This window comes from Rhinatrema bivittatum, chromosome 1 (genome assembly GCF_901001135.1).
Source record: "Rhinatrema bivittatum chromosome 1, aRhiBiv1.1, whole genome shotgun sequence".
Classification (NCBI taxonomy): domain Eukaryota; kingdom Metazoa; phylum Chordata; class Amphibia; order Gymnophiona; family Rhinatrematidae; genus Rhinatrema; species Rhinatrema bivittatum.
This window is the reverse complement of record NC_042615.1, coordinates 521788880-521804090: the sequence shown is the minus strand read 5'-3', so window position 1 is coordinate 521804090 and position 15211 is coordinate 521788880. Positions and strand designations below refer to the sequence as shown.

The window sequence follows — 15211 nt, the reverse complement described above, 5'->3', positions numbered from 1 at the left end:
TGCTGGATGCTTTCTCGGTCCTCACTCAGCACTGCAGGCTCCTCTGTCAGAACCAGGCAATAGTTATGGTGACCTTGAGTTAGAGCCACTGAGAGCAGCTTTCCTTTATAATCATGACACTGGGATGCTGTTCCCAAGTTTGTCACTTTACCTTCACATAAAAAGTTCGTAAACAAGTTGCAGGTGTGACTTTTATTATTATTATTATTATTTTAATTGAGCTGATTTAATACATTTGTGGATCCTTTTCCACAGCTGTATTCCCTTCAGGTCGGTGCAAAACTTGTGTGCTTACAGTGCTGCGTATATTTGCTGTGCGCCGTACAAATGTTGATGATATTAAACACGAGGGAATTGGTTGGATTACACTAACGGCCAAGTCCAAAAGCAAAGCATGTTCGAACAGTGAGGAAGGCTGCTCACCCCGTAAAAAAATGTTGCTAGCAGTAATTTTGTTATGGATTTTATAGTTGCTTGATCTTGATTGTAAACATTACTACCCTTAACATAAGGCTTGGGAGTTACCTGCAGGGAGCAGCAGTCACTACCCTTAGAAGGCATCAATCTGCATGGAGTGGCAGTTGCAAACATAAGTAACTTGCTGGGCAGACTGGATGGACCATTTGGTCATTTTCTGCCCTTATTACTATATGTAACAGGGCAACCAAGATTTGCTTGCTGCCTTGGTCTGACTTTCCTTTATTACTCAGGTTTATGCTAAAAGCATCTGTTACAAAGCACAGCTTCCTACCCAGTAAGTTGTTTATATGACACTCTTCATTCTGCCCAAATAATAATGCATTTCTTCATGTTTTTATTTCATTTGGTTTTTTGTTTGTTAAACACATTATATTATATGGGCTCTGTATAGATGCTGACGCTTAAATTGCAAATGTATCTGACTTGTTTACTTTAATACATGTGCTGCTTGTTAACAATGCACACCAAGTATTTATTATTTTAGTGAGCTTTCTTATAAACAGGCCGATACAGTACAGTGCGCTCCAATGGAGCGCACTGTACTGTATCGGCCGGCTAACAGTGCGCTCCAATGGAGCGCACTGTTAGCCGGCATTTGGACCCGCGTTTTGGACGCGCTAGCTTTACTCTTTATTCAGTAAGGGGTAATAGCGCGTCCAAAACCCCCCCCCCCCCAAACCAAATAGCGCCCGCAACATGCAAATGCATGTTGCGGGCGCTATTTAGGTATTCCTGTGCGATTCAGAAAGCAAAATGTGCAGCCAAGCCACACATTTTGCTTTCAGAAATTAGCGCCTACCCAAAGGGCACTGGGAAAGTGCACAGAAAAGCAGTAAAAACTGCTTTTCTGTGCACCCTCCGACTTAATATCATGGCGATATTAAGTCGGAGGTCCCGAAAGTTTAAAAAAGTAAAAAAAAAAAATTTAAAATGGGCCTGCGGCTGGTGGGTCGAAACCCGGATGCTCAATTTTGCCGGCGTCTGGTTTCCGAACCCGTGGCTGTCAGCGGGCTCGAGAACTGACGCGGGCAAAATTGAGGGTTGGCTGTCAAACCCACTGACAGCCGCTGCTTCCGCCGGGCCTAATTTTAATAAATTAAAATACTGAATCGCGCGCACAGGAGAGTGGCCTGGACACTCGCCCGCTCGGCCTGTCAGTGTCCAATATTTTCAGTGCAATGGAGTATAGAATATTTAAAGGAACAGTAGTATTCTCTTGATAATATTATGAAAGCTTATTTGACAATCCCTGATAGGGAATGTTCCAAAGATGCAGTTGAACTAAATTATGAAGTTCAGCAAAGCAAGGTAAGCATTTAAAACACATTCTAGGATGGTTCTGTTTTCTTTATAACAAAATGTATGCAAAGTCAGTAAAGCCACATTTTTTTTTTTACCATGCTCTTTATTTTATTAGCACCATAAATGCACTCCCTGTTTTCAGAGCAATGCAGAGCACTTACAGCACAAGGGCGAACTGAATCACTCAAGGTTGCGCTGTGAGTGACACATGAAGGAATTGAACTAGCGGTTCACAGGCCAAAAGAATCCCAGAAAGCACAATCTTGGCCACCTGGACATCTAAACAAATGCCTCAATTACTCATTGGGATTTTTTTTTTTTTAAGACACAGGTGACCAGGATTGTGTTTTTAGTGTCCTTTGTTTTCTTTTCATTTTCATTTGGAAAGAAAATGATAAAAATTATGAACTTTAATGGGTCATGATAACATTGGCAATTTCTGAGCTTCTTGGAGTTCTGTCAGAGTTGTACGTGTGCGCTCTCTGATGAATTTTGGATTTTATTTAGTGATATAGTTTGTGTTCTTGCATTCTTTGATAGGTTTACTGGCCTTCTACATTTCATTAGTTTTGGTTTATGCTTCTGGTTTCTTTTTATGTTTTCCTTTGTCTGTACCATAAATGCTTGAATTCTGCAACTGTTTTGGCTCCTACAGTGTTCACTGGAAGTTTATTCCAGTCATCCACCACCCTCAGTGAAAAAAATACTTTCTTTTCTTTTGTTTCCCTTTCTTCAGTTTCATATAATTACCGCATTGACCTTTAGCTTTTCATATCTATGGAAAATACAACCTTCCTTACCTTATTGTAGCCTGCTAGATATTTGAGTGTGTGTGTCATATCTCCCTTTACCCTTTTTATTCTAGAACAGGGCCTGCAAATGTTTTTGGCAAAGTACCAAAAATGTTTGGTGTGTTGATCCCTGCTTCCTTCTCCCCAGCAAAATCCTGCCTCCTTCAGGGATGGGTGTCTCCCCCCTCTCCCAATGGAATCCAGGTGTGCCACCGCACAAAGCCCTGCTGATCCTCCTTGAATAAAGGCATCAAGCATTTTCAAAATTTACAAGCTGCCTGTGTTACTCTTGTGTATTGCATGCTGGGAGGAAGAACATTTTGTGCCACATAGGGTCAGTATTAACCAGTTATGATCCCCATGCTCCCCCACCCTCCTATAATACATTATATAAATATATTTCAGGAATCATATCTATCCCACCTGCATAAGTGGAAAAGGGCAACGTTCAGGCTTTGGGAAAGCATTATTGTGCACTTTGCATGTATTCCTTGAACTTGAGAATCAGACTCGGGCAGGGTGAAGATAGGAGCAGCTCCAGCGGGCCGCTCAGTGTAGGTATCTGCCAATGGCAGGTGCTTGTTGGGCTCTTATGCTTTACACAGCACGGCAGAGGTAAGAGCAGGAGGGTAAACAACCCCCTTTCACTCATTGCACTTGCCACCCAAATACATTGCACAAGACTTGGATGCACCCATGCGCACATAGACAAAAGGGAAGAGAGGTGGTGGGTTCCCTTCCAAAATCCTGGGTGCTCTAGAACGGAACATTCAGATATAAAAAAGAGAGAGAGAGAGGCACATGGCCCCCACATAGTCTGAATGTCAGAAGTGTACACCTGTATTGTTAAGATCTGTCAATGTGAAGACGGGCTTAATAGCTTAAGAAAAGGCTTCATAGCTCAAAATATTACCAGTCCAAGGTTTAATGTCCAAATTCAGATGAGAAAATTACTTTATAAAGACAATCATTAATCAGTGGTGTCCCCTGACATGTCATGTGTTTCGCTTCTCGCTGCATTGGGAGGAACCAAGATCACCATTGTGAAAAGCAAAATAAATGCGATGGAGAATAACATCAAGCATACAGATCAATATAAGCTACATAGACTAGCATAGTACCCACCATACTGAAAGTAATGAAACAGAAAGTACTGCTACTGATAGGAATACTTTACTTAGATATGAAAGTAGCCATACATGAGCTCTACATGATAACATTCTGTTGGGGCAATTTTTTTGTTGTGTTTATGTATATCCCAGGCTGATTTTTTTTTTTTTTTTTGACGGAAGCTCAATCGATGATAACACATTTTTGTGAAAGGGGTTACCCATCTCAAGTCGTCAAACAAGTGTTTAAATGTGCCCTATATGTAAGTCGGGATTTCTTGTTTTAAGCTGACACCACCCATTCCCATGGAAAGTGTCACATGTACCCCCTATTTTAGTAGAATCAATGGAATTTGCAATAGTATTAAAAGACATTGGGGTAGATTGTTACCACTCACAATTTTTCTTCTGCCCTACATTTTGCGTTTTGATGTGGTAGAAATAGGGATTTTCTGGAAACACCCCACAATGCCACTGAAATACCTGGTCATCACCCCTGCGGACATTGCAATGCTTGTCCAATGTCAGAGTCTATATCTTCTTTCTACAACTCTTCTGCAGGTCATCAGTATATACTCAAGAATAGTTCCAATTGTTTATCAACAGGGATAGTATATGTGATCAGTTGCCCCTGCCCCCCTCCTGCATGTGGGCAAAATGATTCGTAAAATAAAGATTAGAATTTTTGAACGTTGTTCCAGCATTTGCCTGTCGAGGAACGAAGCTCCCTTGGTGATGCACTGGCTTGACTCTGTCGCCTCCATGACTGGGGGAGATTTTTCCAGGTTTCTGCTACAATGGGAACAATGGTGGATGCATGAATTGAGTTCTCTTGCTCCAGCTGGTTTAAATCTAGACATTGAGTGGTCAGCTTTTTTCTGACCATTCCTCACATGAGTGTATTCTGACTTTGACCCTCCCCTCTTTTGAATCGTTCTTTGATAGACTATGCATTGTACCCTGTGTATTGATTGGCTCTGTTACTTTTTGGCGTGCTTTTTGTATAAAAACATTGGTGGTGTTTTTCCATCCAAGTTGTTTGACTAACATAGGGAGGCAAGACACGCGCCTCACTTTTCTTTCCCCCCCCCCCACCCCAAACAAAACACAGGACAAATTCATGGCTTTACAAAAAGGTTGCAGTTTTTATTTCCATAACTGAACCCGAGCCCGAACAACCTTAATGTATAATTGGCAACATCACAACCCACCCCCACCCCACCTCCTACAATCAATGCACCTACCACCATGCCCCAGTGGTAAGGCTAAGCGATACATCCTCCTATCTCTTACCCCGCCTCGTCCCAGCGAGAGTATGCACGCAGCCTGAGCATCAGCCCCCCCCCTGCTGATTGGCCGTCTCATGTAGCAGCCCTCCCCCCAACCATACAAGATCCACCCTCCATGCCCCTTTAACAATACAGTAATGACAATTAACAACTTTGGGCTTGGGTTTCCACCACAAACAAGGACAACCCCACTGCGGCCTCTTAGGTTCCACCTATCAATTTTTCCAATCCTTCCTGCAAAGTATTGTTAAACAAATCCATACCTACATTGGATAGGTGCACCCCATCCACCTGAAACAAACCCTCCGAAACATCCCAAGACCATTCGTGCCTGACCTAAAAACCCCCTTGCTTTAGGACCCACTTCCCAATTTGCTTATTCATTTTCTTAACTCCCCTTTTCCACAAGGGCTCGTTCTTATATCTAAGCCGAACAATTATATCAGACCATCCCACTCTCGTATGGGGCATTGTATTCATGATGCGCACAAAATCCTTCCGAACCCTGGCCACCATCTCCTTACAGGAGCATGCCCCTATATCGTTACCCCCCCCCCCCACCCAGATTAATTAAAAGAATTTGCAGGACTCCCCAACATTTAACAAGCTTGTGCAGGAAGGATAATAAGTCAACCCATTTCATTCCCCAATTGCCAAACCATCTAAGCTTCCAGTTCATCCTATCCAGGTTCAGGTGCTCCCCGTAAGGTCTCTGCACAGCCCAGTGCTGAGCCAGTGAACGAAGGAATGGCCCACAACCCAAGCACACTCCCGATCACTAGGAACCTCCCACGACTCTGCAAAAGAAGAAATATGCAATTAACAATGTTATAAAACGCTCTCGTACCCCAACTCGTACGCTTATCTTCTGACGTAAGAGGCAAAAGCTTTCGATCTCCACCGCCCGATAGATCGAATCGCATTCTCCGAAAACTCCCATTCCGCAGCTGAAGAAGCCGCCCCAATACAGAAGGAATGGGAACTATAATAGTCCACAATCCCAACCTAATCCCTCGACCACCAACTTCAAGACCTTCGTAAGTTGAAAACTGGTCAAAGGAGTACCATCAGCATTCACAAGAAAAGAGCCTGGAACACTCAGCCGCACCTTCACAAAAGCTTGGGTAGATCACACAGGGCACGCCAAGACATCCCTTGCTGGGACTAAAGTTATAAAATGACCTTTATCCCGTTGATCGACCTTCGATCTACGAATACACAATCTGACTGCACTGCTGTACATCCAGACATGACTTGCCATTAGTCCCGCTCCGGACGCATTCACCTTTAGAACTCGCTACTAGCTCGCTAATTCCCATGGCACCAAAAAATGCAAGAGCATATGCAGCTCTAAACAGCAATACCTTATATCTTGACCAACAAACCCTAGACAACTGCCCCAAAATAACTAAATCTGGATATCGAATGGGTCGTCTTTTTTATTTAGCACCCTACCCCGATCCCATCCCCCCAACACCCTCTTGACAATAAAGCTTACAGCTGGGTTACCCCATCCCCGAAGCTTCTGAAAAAATGAAAAACCTGCTATGTGGGAGCGCACCAAAGACCATGAATATCCATTGTGCCTGGACCACCCATTCCTCACTAACAGGTCCCCCACTCCAACCTGTGGACTAAGAAGCGTGCGCCATCACACCTCTGCCCACCACATATGATGCCCAGGTTGCTGGGGCCATTGATTTCTAGATCAGTCTCCATGCTTCCGAAGGCTGAGAAGCCATAGGTGCTCTGTGAACTGTTCTCCCATAAAATTAGCCTGCGGTGCCAACGCCCTGAAGACCTTCCACTTGAAATGAGAGAGGGCAATTTTTGCAACTTCCCCTCCCCCCCGGGGCTCTATGCATCATTGTTCCTACTTTCTTCCATTTTTTTAAAATCATCTTTCATCTTATCTGTTCCCCCTGCCTGATATGCCTGCCCTGTTACAGATTTTCATGTCATCTGGAAACTGTCACACTTCCCTATCTAGCCCTTCCACAGTGTCACTTATAAAGACATTGAGGAGAGATTTGATATATTTGTAGTTTCTGGTGCTTTAAATCACTTTTTTTCCCCCTGTTTTTTGCAGACACATCTCTGTCAATGTGAAGAATGGCATTGCTACTCTGTGCGCATAGCTATTTCTCCACACTACTTTCATAAATTTCTTTCTTATCACACTAGTCAGTAAGCTGCTGTTGTCATTTGGTGCCTGTATAGCATGATTCTTTGTTGAATAGAGCCCTTAGTTTAAGCCTAAAGTTGTGTAGTGACAAGTTTGCTAGATTAACAAGAATCGTGCGCAGATAACGGGCGCTCATGATTGATTAAATGCAAATGGGGCTGCTGTGGTAAAAAGGAGGCGCTAGGGGAAATTGTGCTCCCTAACGCCTCCTTGGCAGCAGGCGCCCAGGAGAGGTGGCTGTCAGCGGGTTAGGAAAATGGATGCCAAATTTTAAGAGCGTTCCTTTTCCTAACTCGTGCACAGCTACAGGTTAGGAAAATGGACGCTTGTTAATTGAGCGTTCCTTTTCCTAACTTGACCGCCAGCACACTTTTTTTTTTTAAGTTTTTTTGTGTTCCTCTGACTTAATATCGTAGCGATATTAAGTTGGAGGAAGTACAGAAAAGGTGTATTTTCTGCTTTTCTGTACACTTTTTGGGCTCTTCAAATATTAAAACCTGCTTTGGGGCAGGTGTTCATTTTTTAGGGTAAAAATGTGCACATTGGGCGCACTTTTTTTTTTTTTTTTTTTTTTGTATCAGGGAAATAGCTAATAGCCTCATCAACATGAATTTACATGCGATGAGCACTATTAGCTGTGCGCACTATTAGATGTGCGTTTTGGATGTCCTAACCCCCGTTTTTTGCATTGGGGGTTATGGACATATGTCCAAAACACGTCCAATCACATGTTGAGCTGTGTTCTGTGGCCAGCGCACAGTATTGCATTGGCCTGAATGTAAGCAAGATAGATTGTCCAATAAGATAAAATACAAATTTAACCTTAACCTGGGATGTGTTGTGATACATGAAGTAAAGATTTGTTTTGCAGTTTCCCTAGGAGTTAGCAATTACACTGTTAACATCACTTCCCTCCCCAAACAATTTTATTGACCCAACTTGGCTGCTTGAAGGAAAAGCTTCTTCCAGATTTAAATATAATCCAGCAAAAGCAACCCAAATCTACCTGAAAAGAAAATAATACTGAAGTGGCTTAACCCTGCAATCATGGATGATGTCCTCCAAGAAAAAGAGAACTGTTCTGTAGGAGTGTTTTAGGGGAATTGTGGATGGAGAGCAGTGTGTTTGCTCGTCCACCAATATGTTGCCAATAAATTCAGAGCAAGAAATGATATCCACATATCTTTTCACCAGAACTGATATGCCTTGGTGACCTAAAATTGGACACTGCATCAGTTTGCTCCAACAACCTTTCAACAATTGCTGACTTGACAAAAGATCTAGCAGATTTGGATGACAGTGGATGATACTGAGCAGAGTGTCGAAAAGCATTCTAAGAATTTTTGAGGTGATGGAAAATAAGTTGCTCACTTCAAAATCTGATAGAGGGTTGCTTGCTAAAATTGGCGATCTTTGAAAACCAGATTCCCAATGCAGATCTGAAATGGGCCTGAAAACTTGCAAACTGAGTGCCTGATTTATTAAGGCTTTTTTTTTTCCTATTCTGTATCTATGGGGAAAATGCTTAGTATGAAGGTGCTGAGACCTCAATTCAAAAGATTTTTCATAATCATATTCCCAAATGATTGGGCCAGGTCATTAAGTGTTGTGAAGAATTAAGGTCCAGTGGACATTGTGTGTAGCACCTGTGCAACATGCTGTGTCCCAGAGAAAGTGAACACCTTTGTTCTGAGCTCTAGTAGTGGTATGAGGAGATGTGAGTTACGGTAAGTTAGATTTTGGTGTGTGAGCAGCTGCAGTGATGGGAGCTCAGAAACAGAATCCACAGAAAAATGGGTAGAGGATGCTGAGCTCCTAAGTATACAATCCCAACTGTGAGTTCGCAAGCAGCAAGGATATAGAATAGTGAATAAAAGGGGATCCTCTTAACACACACACACACACACACACACACTCACACTCTCTTACTTTAAGGATAAAGTGAGACCCTATTATATGGTATCTTTGGGACAGAAAGTATTCCCTTTTTAAGAAGGGAAGTATCCAGTAGAAAATGTATAAGAAAATCCATTCCTTGGGAAAGCTGGGGAGAGTTTTATTCTGCACATCATATCTGAAGTCTGAGCAAGATGCATAAATTAATTTTTCTGTTGGATTTATCTCAAAGCTGCAAGTTAAAGCCATTGATAGAAGAAAGTTATCTGGAAGATGTCATGGGACAAATTCACAAACTAAAGAGTGGCAAATCACCTGTACCAAATGGTATACATCCCAGAGTACTGAAAAAACTGATAAAATTGCAGACCTACTATTAGTAATCTGTAAACCATCATTAAAATCAGCTACTGACCTGAAGATTGGAGGGGGGCAAATGTAACACCAATTTTTTAAATTTTTCCAGGGGTGAGCCAGAAAACTACAAACCGGTGAACTTTGATGTCCGTGCCGGGAAAAATGGTTGAACCTATTACAAAGAACAAAATTACTGAACATACAGAAAGTTATAGTTTAATGAGACAAAGCCAACATGGATTTAACTGAGGAAGTCCTTGCCTCACCAACTTGCTAAGCTTTAATTTATTTAATTTTATTTTTTTTGAAGGCGCGAATGAACTTGTGGATAAAGTGTGTGCCAGTTGTGTATCTGGATTTTCAAAAATCATTTGACAAAGCACCTGATGAGAATCTTTTGAGGAAATGGGATAGGAGACAATGTTTTATTGGTAAAACTGGTAAAAAAAAAAAAAAATAGAAAATAGAGAGCAGGACTAAATGGTCAATTTGTCTCATAGAGGAAGGCGATTAGTGGAATGCCCCAGGGATCTATACTGGGAACACTGCTTTTTAACATATGTATAAATGACCTAGAGATGGGAACAATGAGTGAGGTGATCAAATTTGCCAATGACACCAAATTATTCAAAGTTGTTAAATCACAAGAGGATTGTGAGAAATTTCAAGAGGACCTTGGGAGACTGAGCATCCAAATGGCAGATGACATTTAATGTGGACAAGTGCAAAGTGATGCACATAGGGAAGAGCAACCCAAATTATAGTTGCAAAATGCAAGGTTCCACATTGGGAGTTACCACCCAGGAAAAGGATCTAGACGCCATTGTGGATAATATGTTGAAATCCTCTACTCAAGAGTGTGACCTTGGCCAAAAAAGCAAATAGAATGCTAGGAATTATTAGGAAAGGAATGGAGAATAAAATAGCGAATATCATAATGCCTCTGTATTGCTCCATGGTGTGACTTCACCTTGAGTATTGTGTGCAATTCTGGTCACCAAGTCTTAAAAAAACGTTATAGCACAATTAGAAAAGATACAGAGAAAGGTGACCAAAATGATAAAAGGGATGGAGCAATTCCCCTATGAGGAAAGGATAACAAGGTTAGGCTTTTTAGCTTGGAGAAGATATGATAGAGGTCTATAAAATAACGAGTGGTGTGAAATGGGTAAACACAAATCGGTCACTTATTCTTTGAGAAAATACAAAGACTAGGGGACTTACGATGAAATTACTAAGGTAATACATTTAAGACAAACTCTGGTATTCATTGCTGGTGGATGTGGTAAAAGCTGTTAGTGTAGCTGGATTTAAAAAAGGTTTAGACAATTTCCTGAAAGTAAACTCCATAAGTCATTAAGGTGGACTTGGGGAAATCCACTGCTTATTATTGGGATAAGCAGCATGGAATTATTGGGATAAGCAGCATGGGATAAGCAGCATGGAATCTATCAACCTTTTGGGATCCTGCCAGGTACTTGTGACCTGGATTGGCTACTGCTGGAAATAGGGTATTGTGGGCTTGATGGACCTTTAGTCTGATCCAGTATGGCATATCATAGCTGGGGAGAGTTTTATGGATGCAAGATAAAATACCTGATCTCTATGTTGGACCTTTGAAATTGAACCCACTTTGCTCAATACAGAAAAGAAAAACTGTTTACACTTAAATTGTGCTTGTGGAGCAGAGTGCACATAAACAGTCAGACCTGATTTGGAACCACATCTTTTGGAGTTTATTTGCAGTCATTTTGAGAGCCCGACTAACACAGATCCATGCTGCTACAGAGTGCACTTGGTGTGACTCTTGCTTCTGAGTGTTTTTGCTTGAGATTCATGAAATCCTCTTATCAACAACTGTCAAAAGAACTCTGAGAACATTTAAGACTATTTACTTAGCTACACAAAGAAAAAATTATGACAAAAGCCCAACTTAGATTTGAAAGGAAGCCAATTGAGCTCTACAATGATTTTTCCCCATTCGCCCTCCAGAAACAAACTTGAGGGCAGTGATGAAACATTGGTCTACTTGTTCCAACTATACTGTACTATTAGTGCCTCTTGTGATTGGGGAAACATGCAGCATCTTTTTTGCAAGATCTGGTCACTGGAGATTTACCACAAGACCCCAAGACAATAGCTTTTATTTCTAAATCGCAGAGAGATTCTGCTAGATGGTGGTGTGTCGGCATATGAGAGGAGGTTGAAGAGTTCTCTTGGGCAGCTTTGAAAACTTTTTTTTTTTCAAAACAAAAAGTTTAATATGCCATTCCTAGTACAAGGTACGAGTAAGTGTGTTTTCTGCTTAGAAATACTGACTGCTGCTTCTGTAGTTTGGAGACAGCTTTATAGTTTGAGGTTTGAATCCCTGCTTTTCGGTTTAGTGATGTGACTCTATGGCATATAGTATATTCAAGCCAAAGTTAACATGGACTTGAGACTTTGCGGTGAAAGAGTTTATGTGAGACCAGACACTCTCTTCAGCGTGTGTGTAGGAGTGTTTTTTTTTCCTTATCATCTTTCAGATTATAGCCTTATTGAAGATCTTGCTTGCACAGACTGCGTGTGCTTGGATAATATTTGTTGAGCCAGGTGCTTGGTATTGTACGTTTGGAAAACATGTTTTAGATACTGTTATCTCTATCATTAGAGGGGCCTGGATTTGATTCTTGGTTCAGGTCCTTCACTCCTTGTTGTTAGATGCTGTGGAGGCAGAGTGCACAGCTGCACGCACCCCTCCCCCCCCCCCCCCCCCCCCGCATAATTGCATGATAACTATAACAGTTGGGTGACTGGATAATAGGACCTGTGATGGCAGGACCCCAGAGAGAACAGGGGTGTGTGGTTCTGAGTTGGGAACTGTCACTTTAGTGACTGGGTTAAAGTAAGATGGAAGAGGCTATAAAAATAGAAAATAGTTGTGAATGAAAGCTCATGGCATCAGATCCTAGCCCTATTTTCAACTGAGCTGGAAGTCAAAGGAGCAAAAAGAAACTGCCAGGTAAAAAAAAAAAAAATTGTCCCCACCCATTTGAAAAGGGCTTCTATTTAATTTAAGAAAGGAGCTAGAAGCGTGCTGAGGCAGGACGTTTGTGAATATTTAGAAATCTGTAGCACTGAATATCTAAACCTATTTTTAAATATAGATTTTATTTTTTTTTTTTTGAAACTGCAATCTGTTGCACTTCAGAATCCTCCTGCGGTGGTTCTCTTTTCTGTTGCCCTTTCATCTGAAAGTGGATTCTTGTTGCCTTTCGGTTTGGTGAAATGGCTGCAGAAAACAAGAACAAGATGACACGCTATCTCCTAGTTTCTCTAGCTAGGAATTTGGGAAAATATTTGGTTTTGTGTTGTTTTGTATTTTTGCTGTTCTGCTATGACCTCTATCAGCAGGTGAATTTATTGAAGAGAGCCTACAGTAAGAAATTTGTGTCTTTGATAAAAGCTTTCTGTGTGTTACTTAATCCTATGTGGACATGAGGGGGTCAGAACAAGAGGCAAACCACTCAGCACTGTGCATGGTGGTCGTGAGAGGTATATTATGTCATAGAACACGCAGAAACAAATATTGCAAAAATAAAATTGTTTACTAAATATTGTAAATATTTGGATAATCAGCAAAGTAATATCAACATTAAATACAGGATCACAGTAAGCTGTACATAAATCAATACAGGTAAATAGGAGACAGAAATAAAGATAGAACAATAAAGAACAAAAGAACACCTCCCTTATACAACCTCCTCTATATAAGCCAGTATTCATAGAAATCTGGAGGACTTTATTTATTTATTTATTTATTTATTTATTTATTCGCTTTTTTATACCGCTTTTTTTTTATTCGCTTTTTTATACCGAAATTTTTATTCGCTTTTTTATACCGAAATTTAGCTATAAGCCTTCATTCCTTTACGAGCTCGGGGATTCTGTCTCTTCAGCTCATCCAACTAAAATAAGCAAATGCTATGTGTTATATATCCTTCTGCAAGCTAGATGTTTCAAAGGCATTTCAGTACCAGTCCTTTGATCTCCCATTTGGTAAAAGACATCAATTGTAATTATCTGCTCATTGTTATCTGTATTAGTCTTTAGCATTTGATCTTCCCAGGTGATAAAGAAATACCAAATGTCATTACCTTTGAGCTTCCTTGGGGGGCCATTCCAGCTCTTTTATCAGCACATTGGTGCCAGGAAGTCTCAGGAATGAGGGAACAAATGGTAATAGTGTCATGCCTTTGTACAATCTTTGTACTTCAATTATATGCAACATATTGATTCATACTTATCAATCATTGGAGTCTGTTCTGATCCATAGCTGGCTATTCGTGGTACAACGTCTTCCGGAGATTTAACTAGCTTGCCTAAAATTATCCTTACACACACCATCCCCCCATCTCTTTGGATCAGAGCAAATGTGGATTTAGTGATTCTTTACATTATAGCAACAGGTAGACTAAATGGATTTATTTCTACACTACTCAAGAAATTATCACATGTGATGTACTATAGTGTATGTACATTCTTCTATATATGAGTTTTCAGCTTTTGATTTAAATGGCTCTTCATGTATTGTAATGGGCATGGGACAAATAATAAACGTTTGTAATAAACCTTTATACACATTATAATGAAATCTACTGCAATGCAACATGCGAGTCCTATGAGGAAATAAATTAATAATTTTGTTTCCATAAAGATAAAAAGGGCTTTTGCCATTCTGGTTCAGCTAACCAGTCAGAGGGCAAATTGTAATTTTCTTCTAAATGTTTGGTTAAGTTTAAGAATTTCTGGGGTACGATCAGTAACTTCTAAGCAACACTGACAACCATAATGTTAGGGTTTTGAGGTGTTGGAGTGGATTCTTGGGTACTGCGGTGATGACTACGCCCATGGGGAGGAGCCCAGTGAGGAGCCGCAGTACTGGGCTAGACTCAATACACGGAAACACAGTGAATTCATATTTATTATAAAGCTTGGTAGTACTGCCCAGTGGTGGCAGTAGTGAGGTAAACCAGTAGGTAGTCCAGGGTCCTCAGGAGAGGAGACCAGTCCCACGTTCGTGTGGCAGCGCAGTGTGGAAGAGGGAACCTGGATGTAGACTCCCAGTGCTGAAGCTGTAGATGATATAAGCTGAGAGGTTAGGCTACTCACTGAAGTAGATAGCTATATAGATGATATCCCGGCAGGCAGAAGTAGTAGAACTGTAGGCACCAAGTAGGGAGAGCAGGCCCTCGAGGAGCGAGTACCTGGTATCCCAGTTAGGTATCTGAAAGAAAGCACAAGGGCCCACGAGGAGCGGGTACCTAGGTTAGAGTTGACCCCGAAGGATAGAGAGCTTCCAGCGGCAGCTGGGAGCAGCAGAGCAGCTTAGACCGGAGCAGACAAGTCCGAATCAGAGTCCAGTCCTTGCTAACTCGATTAGTCATCCAGTCAACTAAGTGCACAATAAATTTGATTTGGTCGTGGTTATAATAACTTCATTTATTTTAAATGGTGACTCCTTCTTTACATCCCACACAGATAAAGCATACAGTTTAACAGCAGGGACGTTGTAAAGTGCACTTGGAGCTCTGGTTGTTTTGTTTTAACTCGATTAGTCAGCAATGAAGGGAAGGCTAAATACTCAGATGGCGTGACGTCACTCAGAGGGGACGCCCCCGAGGTTCCCACCATGACGTGGATAAAGACATGGGTGGCATGCACGTGCACACCCTAGGAGGCCCTCAGGAAATCCATGGCGAACGCCGTTGCCGTTCCGGGGACGCCGGAGAGGGTGGCATGAAGACGCGGCAGCAGCCATCT

General features: G+C 41.5%; 1 protein-coding gene across 1 annotated transcript in view; it reads left to right on the top strand.

Moving 5' to 3' along the window:
• Positions 1–15211, top strand: part of FAM189A2 (family with sequence similarity 189 member A2) — a 174656-nt gene that overhangs the window by 4516 nt on the left and 154929 nt on the right. The window lies entirely within an intron of this gene.